At 31.8% G+C, this 12685-nt stretch overlaps 1 non-coding gene across 1 annotated transcript; it reads left to right on the top strand.

Moving 5' to 3' along the window:
* Nucleotides 1-594: 594 nt before the first annotated feature.
* On the top strand, nt 595-701 carry LOC137935611 (small nucleolar RNA R71). Its single transcript, XR_011109311.1, has one exon. It is a non-coding gene; the product is annotated as a small nucleolar RNA R71 (small nucleolar RNA).
* Nucleotides 702-12685: the final 11984 nt, after the last annotated feature.

Here is a 12685-nt window from a genome sequence, read left to right as displayed (position 1 = left end):
AGTGAAGGTTTTTGTGGAATCAATGGTTGTTGGGTGAAGTGTGGGCGCGGAGCTTGGGGTTGAGTAAACCCTGGAGGACCCCCAACCTGTGGGCCCTTGGACCATGAGAAATTTGGGTGCCTAGCCCAATCCGGATTATATGTTTCTTAAAAAGGATCGTTCCGGTTTGGTCTATGAAAATTCTGGACTGCATTCAAGTCCTCAATGAGCTCTGGGTAGGATGAACTAGATGGACACATTTGTGTGGGATGAGATGAACCAGAGCATATGGCACAGACAGTAGATGGGTTAGGAGCAGGTGAACTCTTGGACACCATAAGGGCATCAATTTTTCTAGTCAACCCCTCAATCTTGGCCATGAGCATAGGTGTTTCACTAACCTTGTAGAGACCCCCTCTTTTGGTTTCGTGGGATCTCCTATCAACATTAAATGACGAACCCCATTGCTGAGATTGATCACTCAACGTTTCAAAGAAGTCCCACGCCTCACTAGCACTCTTACCCATCAAACTCCCACCACTCGTTGCATCTACCATGGATCTAACCTGGGGTGTAAGACCTTGATAAAAGTATTGCACTAAATGCCATTTCTCAAACCCATGATGCGGACACCTACGAATCAAATCCTTCCATTTCTCCCAAGCCTCATAAAAGTGTTCACCCTCCTGCTGCATAAAGTTGGAGATTTCTCTCCTGAGGGCTGTAGTTCTCTGAATGGGAAAGTACTTGGACAAAAATTTTGTGACTAACGTGTCCCATGAAGTAATGCTGCCCACCTCCAAGGAATTAAGCCAAGACTTGGCCTTATCCTTAAGTGAAAATGGAAAAAGTCTTAACCGGATAGAGTCATCTGAGAAATTCTGGAATTTAAAAGTTGCACAAATATCTAAGAATTCCTTGATGTGGTAATATGGGTCCTCTTTATCCAACCCATAGAATGTAGGGAGGAGTTGGATCACACCCGGTTTCAACTCATGACTGGCGGCAGTAGTGGGTGGCAATATAATGCAAGAAGGTGATGTGAAGTGGGATGGGATAGAATAATCCCTCAGGCCTCTACGGTCACCTGCTGCAGGTAACTGTAATGGTTCGCCCTGATTGGCCATGGTAGCTCCTAACTTGACTTCGGGTGTTTTCCTACAAATATGTTCTACCTCTTCAACAAAGGGAGCTAATGGTCCACCTAGGGAGCGGCGCCCGTGCATAAAAATACAAAAAGAAACAAAATGAACTATCAAATTAAGCTAACAAACTCGCTACTAAAAATATGAACTAACTAGAAGAAATAAAAATAATTTCATAAAAAATACCAAACTAAAATTATGAAAGCAAAAAAATAAAAAAAATAAAAATAAAAACAAAAAAAAATAAAATAAAATCTAACCTAAGACTATGGAGAACAAAGATATAAGCTTAATACGTGCCTCCCCGGCAGCGGCGCCAAAAACTTGATGTAGAATTTAGTTACATCGGCTTTAATACCTCGCAAGCGTACGAATCGTTCATGTAATTTAGCAGTAAGCGAGGGTCATATCCACACGGAGGATTGAATTTTGTGTATTCTTCAGTCAACTAGTCAACTAGCCTCGCATTACAGTCCTTAAAAATCACAGATAGTTTTTGGAATTATCTCTCTCAGCATTTTGGCATTTCCATTTCAGTTGTTCAATTTTTTTCAAATCCAAAGTTGAGATTTCACTCTCCCATTTTTCTCTTAAACAAAAAGATAAGGCTAATAGATCACAACAAAATGAAAATTTTTAGAGTTTATGTATGCACAAAATTGAAAACTGTAATAAATGTAAGTGAAGAAAATTATTTCACTCACTAAAAATGCACACCAAAGTTTTGTCATCCATGTTTGGGAAATTCCACTAGTACAACCCCTAATAGCTTGCTGGAGTTTTATCCGAAAAATATTTCTAATTGATCCTAACATGTTTTAAATGTGGTGGATATGCATGTCCGAAACATGTTGAAGATGCAATGACCAAATGATCCAAAATTTTCAAGGAGCAGAAAAAATAAAATTCTAGAGTTAACGTGCGGTGGGATATTTACATGAGCCAAACAACCCACTTTTGGCCCATTTTACAAAAAGCAGACCTAAAAATCATAGATAATCATAAATGTTTTGATCGATTAATGATGTGTAATGGCTATTATTTTTGTTAGAAATGACTTAGGGTTTGGGAGTCAACACTCAGTTAAAAATCCCCCCCCCCCCCCCCCCCCCCCCCCTTTGTGATGATTACAAAACCTAATATGTTAAAAAAATGAGTTTAAAATACTTAAAAATCACGGATACTTTATGGAATTATCTCTCTCAGCATTTTTGTATTTTCTATTTTGGATGTTCAATTTTTTTTCAAATCGAAACTTTAGTTTTCTCTCTCCCATTTTTCTCCTTAACAAAAATATAAGCCAAATAGATCACAAAAAAATAAAAATTTTAGAGTTTATGTATGCTAAAAATTGAAAAATATAATAAATGTAAGTGAAGAAAATTATTTGATGCCCTAAAAATGAATAACAATGTTTTGTTATCCATATTTTGGAAATTCCGCTAATACAACCCCTAATAGCTTGGTGGAATTTTATAAGAAAGAGATTTCTAATTAATCCTAATATGTTTTAGATCTAGTGGATATGTATGCCAGAACATTTTGAAGATGCAAATGACCTAATGATCCAAAAATTTCAAGGAGTAGAAAAAATTAAAATCTCAAGTTAACGTGAGGTGGGATACTTTACCTGAGCCAAACAACCCATTTTTTGCCTATTTAACAAAAAGCGGACCGAATAATCATAGATCATCGTAAATGTTTTGATAATTAAATGATGTGTAACGGTTATAATTTTTGTTAGAAATGACTTATGGTTTGGGAGTCAACACTCAGTTAAAAATTCCTCGCCCCCCTTTTCCAATGATCGCAAAACCTAATATATAAAAAACTAAAAGAGTTTACTATCCTTAAAAATCACTGATACTTTTTGGAATTATCTCTCTCAACATTTGTGCATTTCCATTTTGAATGTTCAATTTTTTTTCAAATCCAAACTTGAGTTTTCTCTCTCCCAATTTGCTCGTAACAAAAAGATAAGACAAATAGATCAAAACTAAATGAAAATTTTAGAGTTAATGTATGAAAAAAATGATAACTATAATAAATGTAAGTTAAGGAAATTATTCCACGCTTAAAAAATGAACACCAAAGTTTTGTTGTCCTTATTTGGGAAATTTCGCTAGTACAACCCCTAATAGCTTGGTGGAATTTTATAAGAAAGAGATTTCGAATTGATCCAAACATATTTTAAATGTGGTGGATATGCATGCCTGAAAAATGTTGAAGATGCAAATGACCTAATGATCCAGAAATTTCAAGGAGTAGAAAAAATTAAATTCTCAAGTTAATGTGCAGTGGGATATTTACCAGAGTAAAAAACCCACTTTTTGCCAATTTTACAAAAAGCGGACCTTAGAGTCATAGATCATCTTAAACTATTTAATTGCTTAATGATGTGTAACAGCTATAACTTTTGTTAGAAATGACTTATGCTTTGGGAGTCAATACTCAGCTCAAAATGTAAAGCCCCACCTCCCCCCTCTTTCTCGATGATTGCCAAACCTAATAAATAAAAAAAAAGAGTTTACAATCCTTAAAAATCACAGATACATTTTGGAATTATCTCTCTCGGCATTTGCGCATTTCCATTTTGGATGTTCAATTTTTTTTCAAATCCAAACTTGAGTTTTCACTCTCCCATTTTTCTCGTAAACAAAAAGATAAGGCAAATAGATCACAACAAAATTAAAATTTTAGAGTTTAAGTATACAAAAAATTGAAAATTTTAATAAATGTAAGTGAAGAAAATTATTCCATGCACTCAAAATGAACACCAAAGTTTTTTTATCCATGTTTGAGAAATTTCTCTAGTACAACCCCTAATAGCTTGGTAGAATTTTGCAAGAAAGAGATTTCTAATTGATCCTAACTTGTTTTAAATGTTGTGGATATGCTTGCCCGAAATATGTTGAAGATGCAAATGACCTAATGATGTAAAAATTTCTAGTAGTAAAAATTAAATTCTCAAGTTAACGTGCAGTGGGATAATTACTAGAGCCAAACAACACTTTTACCTATTTTACAAAAAGCGGGCCTAACAATCATAGATCATCGTAAATGTTTTGATCGATTAATGATGTGTAACGGCTATAATTTTTGTTAGAAATGACTTATAGATTGTCGCGCCCCCCCCCCCCCCCCCCCCTCCCCCTCCCTCCCTCTTCCAATGATTGCAAAACCCAATATATAAAAAACTAAAAGAGTTTACAATCCTTAAAAATCACAGATGCTTCACTCTCCCTTCTTTCTCGTAAACAAAAAGATAAGCTAAATAGATCACAATAAAATGAAAATTTTAGAGTTTATGTATACAAAAAGTTGAAAACTATAATAAATGTAAGTGAAGAAAAATATTTCACGCACCAAAAATTTACAACAATGTTTTGTTGTCCATGTTTTGGAAATTCTGCTAGTACAACCCCTAATAGCTAGGTAGAATTTTATAAGAAACAGGTTGAAGATGCAAATGACCTAATGATCCAAAAATTTCTAGGAGTAGAAAAAATTAAATTCACATGTTAACGTGCGGTGGAATTTATACATGAGCAAAAAATGCACTTTTTGCCTATTTTAAAAAAAGTGGACCTATAAATCATAGATCATCGTAAATATTTTGATCAATTAATGATGTTTAACAGCTATAATTTTTGTTAGAAATGGCTTATGGTTTGGGAGTCAAAACTCAGTTAAAAATTCCTTGCCCCACCTTTTCCAATGATTACAAAACCAAATATATAAAAAAACTAAAAGAGTTTACAATCCTTAAAAATCACAGATAATTTTTGGAATTATGTCTCTCGGCATTTGTGCATTTCCATTTTGGATGTTCAATTTTTTTTCAAATCCACACTTGAGTTTTCACTCTCCAATTTTTTCTCATAAACAAAAAGAAAAGGCAAATATATCACAACAAAATGAGAATTTTAGAGTTTATGTATGTAAAAAATTGCAAACAATAAAAAATGTAAGTGAAGAAAATTATTTCACACACTAAAAATGAACACCAAAGTTTAGTTATCCATGTTTGGGAAATTCCACTGGTAAAACCCCTAATAGCTTGGTGGAATTTTATAAGAAAGAGATTTCGAATAGATCTTAACATGTTTTAAATGTGGTCAATATGCATGCCTGAAACATTTTGAAGATGCGAATGACCTAATGATCCAAAAATTTCAAGGAGTAGAAAAAAGGAAATTCTCAAGTTAACGTGTGGTGGGATATTTACCAGAGCCAAACAACCCACTTTTCGCCTATTTTTCAAAAAGCGGACCTAATAATCATAGCTCTTCAAAAATATTTTGATCGATTAATGATGTGTAACGGCTATGGTTTTTTGTTAGAAATGACTTACGGTTTGGGAGTCAACACTCAGTTAAAAATTCCTCGCCCCCCTTTTCCGATGATTGGAAAACCTAATGTATAAAAAAGTAAAAGAGTTTACAATCCTTAAAAATCACATATTCTTTTTGGAATTATCTCTCTTAGCATTTGTGCATTTCCATTTTGGATGTTAAATTTTATTTCAAATCCATACTTGAGTTTTCACTCTCCTATTTTCTCGTAAACAAAAAGATAAGGCAAATAGATAACAACGAATGAAAATTTTAGAGTTTAGGTTTGCAAAAAATTTAAAACTATAATAAATTTATGTGAAGAAAATTATTTCACGCTCTAAAAATGAACACCGAAGTTTTGTTATCCATGTTTTGGAAATTCCACAAGTACAACCCCTAGTAGCTTGGCGGAATTTTATAAGAAAGAGATTTCTATTTGATCCTAACATGTTTTAATTGTGGTGGATATGCATGCCTGAAACATGTTTAACACGAGAATGACCTAATGATCCAAAAATTTCTAGGAGTACAAAAAATTAAATTCTCTAGTTAATGTACAGTGGGATACTTACCAGAGCCAAACAACCCACTTTTTGCCTATTTTTCAAAAAGCGGACCTAACATTTATAGACATCGTAATTTTTTTGATCGATTAATTATGTGTAACACCTATAATTTTTGTTAGAAATGACTTATGGTTTGGGAGTAACACTCAGTTAAAAATTCCTTTCCCCCCCTTTTCCGATGATTGCAAAACCTTATATATAAAAAACTAAAAGAGTTTACAATCGTTAAAAATCACAGATGCTTGTTGGAATTATCTTTCTCAGCATTTGTATATTTCTATTTTGGATGTTCAATTTTTTTTCAAATCCAAACTTGGGTTTACACTCTCCCATTTATCTCCTCAACAAAAAGATAAGGCAAATAGATCACAAGAAAATGAAAATTTTAGTGTTTATGTATGAAAATAATTCAAAACTGTAATAAATGTAAGTGAAGAAAATTATTTTACGTGCCAAAAATTAACAACAATGTTTTGTTATCCATGTTTTGGAAATTCCGCTAGTACAACCCCTAATAGCTTGGTGAATTTTATAAGAAAGAGATTTTCTAATTAATCATGACTTGTTTTAAATCTGGTGGATATGCATGCCTGAAACATGTTAAAGATGCAAAAGACCTAATTATCCAAAAATTTCAAGAAGAAGAAAAAAATAATTTCTCATGTTAAAATGCGGTGGGATAAGCCAAACAACCCAATTTTTGCCTATTTTACAAAAAGCGCACCTAACAATCATAGATCATCGTTAATGTTTTGATCGATTAATGATGTGTAACTACTATAATTTTTGTTAGAAATGACTTCTGGTTTGGGAGTAAAAACTCTGTTAAAAATTCCTCACCCCCCCCCCCCCCCCCCTTTTATGATGATTACAAAACCTAATCTATAAAAAAAAAAGAGTTTACAATCCATAAAAATCACAGATACTTTTTGGAATTATCTCTCTCGGCATTTGTGCATTTCCATTTTGGATGTTCAATTTTTTTTCAAATCCAAACTTGATTTTTCACTCTCACATTTTTCTCTTAAACAAAAAGATCACAACAAAATGAAAATTTTAGAGTTTATGTACGTAAATAATTGAAAAATATAATAAATAAAAGTGAAGAAAATTATTTAATGCACTAAAAATGAACACCAAAATTTTGTTATCCAAGTTTCGGAAATTCCACTAGTAAAACCCCTAATAGATTGGTGGAATTTTATAAGAAATAGATTATTAATTGATCATAGCATGTTTTAAATGTGGTGCATATGCATTCCCGAAACATGTTGAAAATGCAAATGACCTAATGAGCCAAAAATATCAATGAGTAGAAAAAAGGAAATTCTCAAGTTAATGAGCGGTGGGATAGTTACTAGAGCCAAACAACCCACTTTTCTCCTATTTTTCAAAAAGCGGACCTAACAATCATTGATCATCAAAATTGTCTTCATCGATTAATGATGTGTAACGGCTATAATTTTTGTTAGAAATGACTTACGGTTTGGGAATCAACACTCAGTTAAACATTCCTCTCCCCCCTTTTCCGATGATTGAAAAACCTAATATATAAAAAACTAAAAGTGTATAAAATTCTTAAAAATGAAAAATACTTTTTAGAATTATCCCTCTCAGCATTTGAGCATTTCCATTTTGGATGTTAAATTTTTTTTCAAATCCAAACTCGAGTTTTCACTCTCCCATTTTTCTCCTGAACAAAAAGATAAGGCAAATAGATCACAAGAAGCTAAAATTTTAGAGTTTATGTGTGAAAATAATTCAAAACTAAAATAAATGTAAGTGAATAAAAATATTTAACACACAAAAAATATACAACAATGTTTTGTTATGCATGTTTGGGACATTCCGCTAGTACAACCCCTAATACCTTGTTCGAATTTTATAATAAAGAAATTTCTAATTGATCCTAACATGTTTTTAATGTCGTAGATATGCATGCCAGAAATATGTTGAAGATGCAAATGACCTAATGATCCAAAAATTTCGAGTAGAAATTAATTCTCAAGTTAACGTGCGGTAGGATATTTACTAGAGCAAAACAACCCTCTTTTGCCTATTTTACAAAAAGCGGACCTAACAATCATAGATTATTGTAAATATTTTGATCAATTAATGATGTGTAACAAACTATAATTTTTTTGAGAAATTACTTATGGTTTGGGAGTCAATACTCAGTTAAAAATTCCTCATCCCCTCTTTCTCGACGATTGCAAAACCTAACATATAAAAACCTAAAAGAGTTTACAATCCATAAAAATCACAGATACTTTTTGGAATTATCGCTCTCAGAATTTGTGCATTTCCATTTTCGATGTTCAATTATTTTTCATATCCAAACTTGAGTTTTTAGTCTCCCCTTTTTCTCCTAATAAAAAAGATAAGACAAATAGATCACAAAATAATGAAAATATAAGAGTTTATGTGTGTAAATAGTTGAAAACTATAATAAATGTAAGTGAAGAAAATTATTTCACGCACTAAAAATAAACAACAATGTTTTGTTATCCATGTTTGGGAAATTCCGTTAGTATAACCCCTAATAGCTTGGTCGAATTTTATAATAAAGAGATTTCAAATTCATCCTAACATGTTTTAAATGTGGTGGATATACATGCCCAAAACATGTTGTAGATGCAAATGACCTAATGATCCAAAATTTTCAAGGAGTAGAAAAACTAAAATTCTCAAGTTAACATGCGGTGGGATATTTACCAGGGCCAAACAACCTACTTTTTGCCTATTTTAAAAAAAGTGGACCTAACAATCATCGATCATCGTAAATGTTTTGATCGATTAATGAATTGTAATGGCTGTAATTTTTGGTAGAAATGACTTATTGTTTGGGAGTCAACACTCAGTTAAAAATTCCTCGCTCCCCCTTTTCCGATGATTGCAAAACCTAATATATAAAAAAATAAAAGAGTTTACAATCCTTCAAAACACAGAAACTTTTTGGAATTATCTCTCTCTGTATTTGTGCATTTCCATTTTGGATGTTCAATATTATTTCAAATCCAAACTTGAGTATTTTCTCTCCCATTTTTCTCCTAAACAAAATGATAAGGCAAACAGATCACAACAAAATGAAAATTTTAGAGTTTATGCATGCAAAAAATTGAATACTATAATAAATGTAAGTGAAGCAAATTATTTCATGCACTAAACAATGTTTTGTGATCCATGCTTGGGAAATTCCGCTAGCACAACCCCTAATAGATTGGTAGAATTTTATAAGAAAGAGACTTCGAATTAATTCTAACATGTTTTAAATTTGGTGGATATGCATGCCTAAAACATGTTGAAGATGCAAAAGACCTAATGATCCAAAAATTTGAAGGAGTAGAAAAAATTAAATTCTCTAGTTAACGTGTGTGGGATATTTACCAGAGCCAAACAACCCACTTTTTGCCTATTTGACAAAAAGAGGAGCTAACAATAATAGATCATCGTAAAATTTTTGATCGATTAATGATGTGTAATGGCTAAAATATTTGTTAGAAATGACTTATGGTGTGGGAGTAAAAACTCTGTTAAAATTTCCTCGCCCCCCCTTTTTCGATGATTGCAAAATCTAATATATAGAAACTAAAAGATTTTAAAATCCATAAAAATCACAAATACTTTTTGGAATTATCTATCTCAACATTTGTGCATTTCCATTTTGGATGTTTTATTATTTTTCAAATCCAAACTTGAGTTTTCACTCTCCCATTTTTCTCATAAACAAAAAGATTAGGCAAAAAGATCCCAAAAAAATGAAAATTTTAGAGTTTATGTACGCAAAATTTAGAAAACTATAATAAATGTACGTAAAGATACTTATTTCTCGCACTAAAAATGTATACCAAAGTTTTGCTATCCATATTTGGGAAATTCCACAAGTACAACCTTTAATTGCAATGTCAAATTTTTCTAAGAAAGAGATTTCTAATGGATCCTAACATGTTTTAAATGTGGTGGATATAAATGCCCGAAACATGTTGAAGATCAAATGACCTAACGATCCAAAAATTTCAAGGAGTAGAAAAAATTAAATTCCCAAGTTAATGTGCGATGGGTTATTTATCAGAGCCAAACAACACCCTTTTTGCCTATTTTACATAAAGCGGACCTAACAATCATAGATCATCGTATATATTTTGATCGATTAATGATGTGTAACGGCTATACTTTTTGTTAGAAATGACTCATTGTTTGGGAGTCAACACTCAGTAAAAAATTCCTCACCTCCCCCCCCCCCCCCCCCCCCCCCTCCCCTTTTTCGATGATTGCAAAAGATAATATATAAAAAACTAAAAGAGTTACAATCCTTAAAAATCATAGATACTTTTTGGAATTATCTCTCTCATCATTTGTGCATTTCCATTTTGGATGTTCAATTTTTTTTCAAATCCAAACTTGAGTTCTCACTCTCCCATTTTTCTTGTAAACAAAAAGATAAAGCAAATAGATCACAACAAAATAAAAATTTTAGAGTTTATTTATGCAAAAATTCAAAAAGTATAATAAATATAAGTGAAGAAAATTATTTCACGCACTAAAAATCATCAACAATATTTTGTTATCCGTGTTTTTAAAATTCCCTTAGAACATCCCCTAATAGCTTGGTAGAATTTAATAAGAAAGAGATTTCTAATTAATTCTAACATTTTTTAAATCTGGTGGATATGCATGCCTGGAACATGTTGAAGATTAAAATGACCTAATGATCCAAAAATTAAAAGGAGTTAAAAAATTAAATTCTCAAGTTAACGTGCTGTGGGATATTTACTAGAGAAAAACAACCCAGTTTTTGCCTATTTTACAAAAACGGGCCTAACAATCATAGATCATCGAAAATGTTTTGATCGATTAATGATGTGTAACGACTATAATTTTTGTTAGAAATATCTTGTGGTTTGGGAGTCAACACTCAGTTAAAAATTCCTCGCCCCCCTCTTCAGATGATTCGAAAACCTAATTTATAAACAAACTAAAAGTGTTTACAATCCTTAAAAATCACAGATACTTTTTGGAATTATCTCTCTCAGCATTTGTGTATTTCCATTTTGGATGTTCAATTTTTTTTCAAATCCAAACTTGAGTTTTCACTCTTCCATTTTTCTCCTAAACAAAAAGAAAAGGCAAATAGATATCCAAAAAATGAAAATTTTAGATTTTATGGTTACAAATAATTGAAAACTATAATAAATTTAAGTGAAGAAAATTATTTCACGCACAAAAAATGAACAACAATGTTTTGTTATCCTAGTTTGGGAAATTCTGTTAGTGCAACCGCAAATAACTCTGTGGAATTTTATAAGAAAGAGATTTCTAATTAATCCTAACATGTTTTAAATCTGGTGGATATGCATATGCATGCCTGAAACATGTTAAAAATGCAAATGACCTAATGACCAAAAAATTTCAAGTAGTAGAAAAAATTAAATTCTCAAGTTAATGTGCGGTGGGATATTTACCTGAGCCAAACAACCCACTTTTTGCCTATTTTACAAAAGGAGGACCTAACAAACATAGATCATCATAAATGTATTGATCGATTAATGATGTTTAACGACTATAATTTTTGTTCGAATTGACTTATGGTTTGGGAGTCAACACTGAGTTAAAAATTCCTCACCCCTCTTTTTTCGATGATTACAAAACCTAATATACAAAAAACTAAACGAGTTTACAATCCTTAAAAATCACAGATACTTTTTAGGAATTATCTCTCTCGGCAGTTATACATTTGCATTTTGGATGTTTAATTTTTTTCAAATCCAAACTTGACCTTTCAGTCTCCCATTTTTCTCGTAAACAAAAAGATAAGGCAAATAGATCACAACAAAATGAAAAATTTTGAGTTTATGTACGCAAAAAATATAAAACTATAATAAAGGTAAGTGAAGAAAATTATTTAACACACTAAAAATGAACACCAAAGTTTTGTCATCCATGTTTGGGAAATTCCGCTAGAACATCCCCTAAAACTTGGACAAATTTTATAATAAACAATTTTCTAATTGATGTTTTAAATGTGGTCGATATGCATGCCCGAAACATGTTGAAGATGCAAGTGACAAAACGATCCAAAAATTTCGAGTAGAAAAAATTAAATTCTCAAGTTAGCGTGTGGTGGGATATTTTACCAGCGCAAATCAACCCTCTTTTTGCCTATTTTACAAAAAGCAGACCTAACAATCAGATATCATCGTAAATGTTTTTATCAATTAACAATATGTAACAGCTATAATTTTTGGTAGAAATGACTTATGGTTTGGAAGTCAACCCTCAGTTAAAAATTCCTCCCCCTCCCCCCCTCCTTTTCCGATGATTGCAAAACCTAATATATAAAAAAACAAACGTGTTTACAATCATTGAAAATGACAGAAACTTTTTGGAATTATTTCTCTGAGCATTTGTGTATTTATATTTTGGGTGTTCAATTTTTTTTCAAATCCAAACTTAAGTTTTCACTCTTCCATATTTCTTGTAAACAAAAGACAAGGCAAATAGATAACAACAAAATGAAAATTTTTGAGTTTATGTATGAAAAAAATTAAAAACTATAATAAATGTATGTGAAGAAAATTATTTCACGCACTAAAAATGAACAACAATGTTTTGCTATCCATGTTTGGGAAATTCCTTTAGTACAACCCCTAATAGCTTG

This window comes from Aristolochia californica, unplaced genomic scaffold (assembly GCF_029961685.1).
Source record: "Aristolochia californica isolate CCGP_79_NKW_82.1479 unplaced genomic scaffold, dmAriCali1.0.hap1 SCAF_6, whole genome shotgun sequence".
NCBI classification, from domain to species: Eukaryota; Viridiplantae; Streptophyta; class Magnoliopsida; order Piperales; family Aristolochiaceae; genus Aristolochia; species Aristolochia californica.
This window is presented reverse-complemented; position numbering and strand designations above follow the sequence as displayed.